Below are 6532 nucleotides of genomic sequence, written 5' to 3'. Positions count from 1 at the left end.
CCTCCAGCATCTTCACAATGTCCTTTGCTGTTGTTCTGGGATTGATTTGCACTTAAAAAAAGTATGTTCATCTCTAGGAGACAGAACACTCCTTCCTAAGCAGTATGACGGCTGCGTGGTCCCATGGTGTTTATACTAGCGTACTATTGTTTGTACAGATGAACGTGGTACCTTCAGGCATTTGGAAATTGCTGAACCAGACTTGTGGAGGTCTGCAAAAATCAATTCTGAGGTCGTGGCTGATTTCTTTTGATTTTCCCATGATGTCAAGCAAAGAGGCACTGAGTTTGAAGGTAGGCCTTGAAGTACATCCATAGCTACACCTCCAATTGAGTCAAATGATGTAAATTAGCCTATCAGAAGCTTCTAAAGCCATGACATCGTTTTCTGGAATTGTCCAAGATGTTTAAAGGCACAGTCAACAAAGTGTATGTACAGTGCCTTGCGAAAGAATTCGGCCCCCTTGAACTTTGCGACCTTTTGCCACATTTCAGGCTTCAAACATAAAGATATAAAACTGTCTTTTTTTGTGAAGAATCAACAACAAGTGGGACAAAATCATGAAGAGGAACGACATTTATTGGATATTTCAAACTTTTTTAACAAATCAAAAACTGAAAAATTGGGCGTGCAAAATTATTCAGCCCCCTTAAGTTAATACTTTGTAGCGCCACCTTTTGCTGCGATTACAGCTGTAAGTCGCTTGGGGTATGTCTCTCTCAGTTTTGCACATCGAGAGACTGACATTTTTTCCCATTCCTACTTGCAAAACAGCTCGAGCTCAGTGAGGTTGGATGGAGAGCATTTGTGAACAGCAATTTTCAGTTCTTTCCACAGATTCTCGATTGGATTCAGGTCTGGACTTTGACTTGGCCATTCTAACACCTGGATATGTTTATTTTTGAACCATTCCATTGTAGATTTTGCTTTATGTTTTGGATCATTGTCTTGTTGGAAGACAAATCTCCGTCCCAGTCTCAGGTCTTTTGCAGACTCCATCAGGTTTTCTTACAGAATGGTCCTGTATTTGGCTCCATCCATCTTCCCATCAATTTTAACCGTCTTCCCTGTCCCTGCTGAATAAAAGCAGGCCCAAACCATGATGCTGCCACCACCATGTTTGACAGTGGGGATGGTGTGTTCAGCTGTGTTGCTTTTACGCCAAACATAACGTTTTGCATTGTTGCCAAAAAGTTCAATTTTGGTTTCATCTGACCAGAGCACCTTCTTCCACATGTTTGGTGTGTCTCCCAGGTGGCTTGTGGCAAACTTTAAACAACACTTTTTATGGATATCTTTAAGAAATGGCTTTCTTCTTGCCACTCTTCCAAAAAAAGCCAGATTTGTGCAATATACGACTGATTGTTGTCCTATGGACAGAGTCTCCCACCTCAGCTGTAGATCTCTGCAGTTCATCCAGAGTGATCATGGGCCTCTTGGCTGCATCTCTGATCAGTCTTCTCCTTGTATGAGCTGAAAGTTTAGAGGGACGGCCAGATCTTGGTAGATTTGCAGTGGTCTGATACTCCTTCCATTTCAATATTATCGCTTGCACAGTGCTCCTTGGGATTTTTAAAGCTTGGGAAATCTTTTTGTATCCAAATCCGGCTTTAAACTTCTTCACAACAGTATCTCGGACCTGCCTGGTGTGTTCCTTGTTCTTCATGATGCTCTCTGCGCTTTTAACGGACCTCTGAGACTATCACAGTGCAGGTGCATTTATACGGAGACTTGATTACACACAGGTGGATTGTATTTATCATCATTAGTCATTTAGGTCAACATTGGATCATTCAGAGATCCTCACTGAACTTCTGGAGAGAGTTTGCTGCACTGAAAGTAAAGGGGCTGAATAATTTTGCACGGCCAATTTTTCAGTTTTTGATTTGTTAAAAAAGTTTGAAATATCCAATAAATGTCGTTCCACTTCATGATTGTGTCCCACTTGTTGTTGATTCTTCACAAAAAAATACAGTTTTATATCTTTATGTTTGAAGCCTGAAATGTGGCAAAAGGTCGCAAAGTTCAAGGGGGCCGAATACTTTCGCAAGGCACTGTAAACTTATGACCCAATGGAACTGTGATACAGTGAATTATAAGTGAAATAATCTGTCTGTAAGATGTCCTAACCGACTTTCCAAAAATATAGTTTGTTATTTAACAAGAAATTTGTGGAGTGGTTGAAAAACAAGTTTTAATGACTCCAACCTATGTGTATGTAAACTTCCGACTTCAACTGTATTTAAAAAAAATATTGCATATCTTAATTTATTTCCACAATTAACTAATAATATGTCTAATGATGTAGGTACTTCCTACGAAGGATTGTTACCTATAACCAGGACTGGCATAACTAAAATTACATTTTTGGCAAGAAATTATTGTGATTCAACCTATACTGCCCCTAACATCATTACCCATAGCAACATGTGTTGTATACATACACGCACTCTCCCCATCCTTTCCCCACAAACAAACACAAGCTCAGATGTTCAACAGTTGTTCCATCCCAGAGCCCAACTCAAGATAATACTTGATGTCTGAATGTGTGTACAGTTGTAGCTGTTTGAGAAAGCATTCCAAATTGGACAAGAATGGGAAGATTTGATGAACCAATGTCTAGTTTTAGCGGAGGGAGCTCGGATACACCCCTATCCCCCGAAACACACACACACACTGGTCCCCCATTGTGACCATTTTCCCAAGCACCTCTGTGCAGCCAGACCAGTCGATTATTTTGTGCCAATAGGGTCACAATAATTTGTCCTGTCTCATTGTCCGAGTGTGACCCCCTCCCCATGGGTCCACCGGAGTCCCCACAGGCTAAGTACGAGGTTGTCAAGGTTCTCATTAGCAGCTTTGAGAAATTCCTTCTATATTATGCCCATCCATCCGGGGGCTTTGGCTTTGTTTTATCACCCCTGCCAGGCAGGCTCAGACTCTTGAGGGGGCAGTGCTGCTTTAGTGGGTCTCTGACCACGTTTATCTTTCTGTCTTAGCTGTGTATAGGCTACTTGCAGTAGGCCTTTAAAACAGATAAAGACTTCTCCTTAGTTTGTGGATCTCTCAGGTGGGTGTGTAGGATATAGGGTTGGGGACCATTCCATCATGATAGGACAACACACTTTTTCAATCACACAAACACACACTCAATCTTCCGTCACAGCCACAGCCTGAATTGCTCGTGAAGGCTATTGTTCTCACTGTATATCCCCCTTTTTGTACTTGGGACAGCACAGCACATAATTCATTGCTGGATGAATCCACAGACAGTAAGAAGTGTCCGTTGAAGTTGAGGTGGGCCAATAAGACCTTGTCCAGCAAGGCTTGCTTTAACTGAAGAAAGGGCTACTTGCACTCTGTTTTCCAGTCAGCCGAGCGTCACTTCTTCATTGTGCAGCGTGGAGCCTTGTGCCCAGTTGTCAACCCAAATAGAGGCTTTGCAATGGTTGCGCAGCCTTTAATGAACTGTTGGTAATACACCACCATCATGACCTCAGTTTCTTCTGAGAGGGGATGTCAATTCCATCTTCCATCAGGTCAGCTTCCATCATGCCTGTAATGGCCTTTACCTTTTCAGGAATCTTAGCTATGCCATCCGCACTGATGACATGCCCCAAGAACATCACAGACCTTTGCAACTAGTTACACTTTTTTGGGGGCCAGCTTTAGGTTGTGAGCCTTAAGACGTTCAAAGACCAGGTTTTCAGTGGCCACATATACCAAGACATCATCAAGGTAACACAGCAGGCTAGGAAAGTACTGATCCCGGAAGATGTTTAGCATCATCCTCATGAATGTTGCAGGAGTGTTACATTACCCCTGTGGCATACGGTTGTATTCATACAATCCAAATGGTGATGCAAAGGCTGTGAATCTCCAATCATCCTTATGCATTTCCACATTGTAGTAGACAGAGGTAAGGTTCACCGTAAAAAAAGGTTTCTCATCACTGAGTCGGATGCAATGAAAACAGCCAGCAGCTTTTCCACAATCCAACTTATGCCAGGAAAAGATGGGATGGTACTCAGCTATGAGCTGGATAAGCTTCTCCTTACCAGCAGGAGACACTTGACAGGAGTTAACGTTAAAATCAGTCAAAGGTAAGTCACGTAAAACACCCAAACTGATTGAACTCTCAGGTCCGTCAGCATCGTCAAGTCGGCTGGAACCGTCATCAGTCAGAGTCAAGTCATCTTGACGGTCAGTGAGTATGTCAGTCGTTCTCTGCACATGCCGCTGCAAAGCTGTTGGTGAATCATCAGTCACACGCAAACAATCATAGTCCTCTAAAGCCATGCAGGATAGGACATTGGATAGCGTGGCATTTTGTCTCAATATCACTGCCTTCTGAGAATGGTTGATCACTTTAACAGGAAGCCACCCATCCCCCCACAACATAGCTACAGTCCTCGCTACCATGACATACCTCGGTGTTGTACTTGAACTGCTGGGCTCTCTAATGACAGCACTACCAGGTTCTGAGTGTTTCGTAGTCTGCCCCAGACTAAGTGCTCCTGCGTAAGCTCTAGCGTCCCAGTCCCTTAAAGTCCCGTAGTTCCAACTTTGTCAGATACTTTACTGTCTGTCCATCTCTCCACATTAGCCATCATGCTGATTAGCTAGCTCTCTTCACCACTGATACTCTCAGGAGTGAAAACCATATTGCACTGGGATCCACTTGTCTTCAGCTAATGAAGTAAGTGCTTTTAGGAGATTACTGCCTAAAACAAGTTCATCTCTCTGGCCCTAAACCACCAGTGTAGGCACGGCGACACTACAGCCGTACGCCTCCGTCTCCAGCTCACATCCTCCTGAAGGACTCGTCTTCGACCCACCACAACCAACCAAAACCACCTCTGTGGGACTCAATGAAGGGCTTTTCAACACTCCTCCATGCAACAGCTCAGGTAAGACACTAGAGCTCAGGGTACAGGCCATCAACCCACTGTCAATCATAGCTCATACTTCCCACTTTGCCTCCTATTAACACATTAGTATAGAATAAATCATCATAGGGAAGTCTCTGTGCGTTCTGCATTATGCTGCTCTTCTCCATCTTAATTTCATCATAAACACTGTTATATACAGACTCCAAATCAACATATCTCACTGACGTGGACTCCACAAATGGCCCAACACTTGCCCCCCCCCCCCCCCCCCCCCCCAATTGGTAATGAATATTACCAATTGAATGACATCTCTTGCAGGATAAATCAATGTTAGAGTTTACATAGCTGGCCATAAATGGATGCCATATGCTGCATTTGCTATAGGCCTACTGTTTACGTTTTTGTTGGTGACACTTTGATATCTTGAAAATTTGCAGCTGTTTAAGTCCATCAAAAAGTGTGTGAGTTTAAGCATGTGTCCATTAGGCATATGTTTAAAACATTTAATCAGCATAAATTAGATTGAGCAATAAAACAACCAAGCATGCAAGTAATCCAACACTTTGACACTCGAGTTTCTGCTTTCACCTGCCCATTGGAGGGTACAGGAAATACTCGGGGTACAGGCAGGGTGTGACAGAGTACAGGAAAGATACAGAGTAGGGAGCAATGATTTCTGGCTACAAGGATGGACCCTGGAACATCACTTCTAACTGCGGATGAAGGGCATCATGGCAAAGTCCCAGCACTGGAATGTAAGAATTTGGTACCCTTTAAATCACATACTTAGATGTAGTGTAATTGACTGTTGGTTGATATGGACCATTTTAACATTGTTTTTCATGTAATTGCCTCTAGTTTGACATGTATACTTTGTGCTTTGGGTCATTTGAAAGCTGGCTGTTTGTTAGATTGCTCAGTTGGTTGAAGGCATAGTGCTGCATGACAGCATCGATTAAATTCCTGCATGGGCTTCCTTGTCTTCCCGTGACAGATGATCAAACCCGAACGAATACTTGGATAGGATTTTACAAAAGGGACTACATATTATAATGATAATAATAATAATAAAAATAATAATAATAAATATATGTATTTATATAAAACAATAACTATTTATTTACAACAAAAAACTGTAGTGGTGTAACAATGTTAAATTATGTACTGTTTAATATGTTGTTATATGTAAGTGCATTAATGTGGTTGGACCCCAGGAAGAGTAGCTGCTGCCTTGTCATCAGCTAATGGGGATCCCTAATACATATGAATACAAATACGGTGATTCTCTCAGAATTCTCTCAGAATACACATAAAATACACATACACATGTGTATTTGGAGTGTATAGCCAATATTGGGGACTGTGACATCGTTTCCCAGAAACAGAAACGGACATTCAATCTCGGTTCTTACTCTTTACCACATCCACAAAGTCAAAATTGTCCATATTGTATAAATGCATGAAAACAAAAAGTGTGGTTAAAATCACATTTTATGAAGATAAATTGTAGAAATAGGTGGGCTTTATGACTCGCCCTATCTCTTCTCCCCTCTCTTTTCACTCGCACACATGTTTACGAAACCACACATCTTTCTCTCACTTTTTTAATATCCCCCCCCCCCTCTCTCTCTCTCACACAC

This window comes from Oncorhynchus mykiss, chromosome 12 (assembly GCF_057628025.1).
Source record: "Oncorhynchus mykiss isolate SJ-2025 chromosome 12, ASM5762802v1, whole genome shotgun sequence".
Taxonomy (NCBI): domain Eukaryota; kingdom Metazoa; phylum Chordata; class Actinopteri; order Salmoniformes; family Salmonidae; genus Oncorhynchus; species Oncorhynchus mykiss.
The sequence above is the reverse complement of the archived record's forward strand: the minus strand, read 5'-3'. Positions refer to the sequence as shown.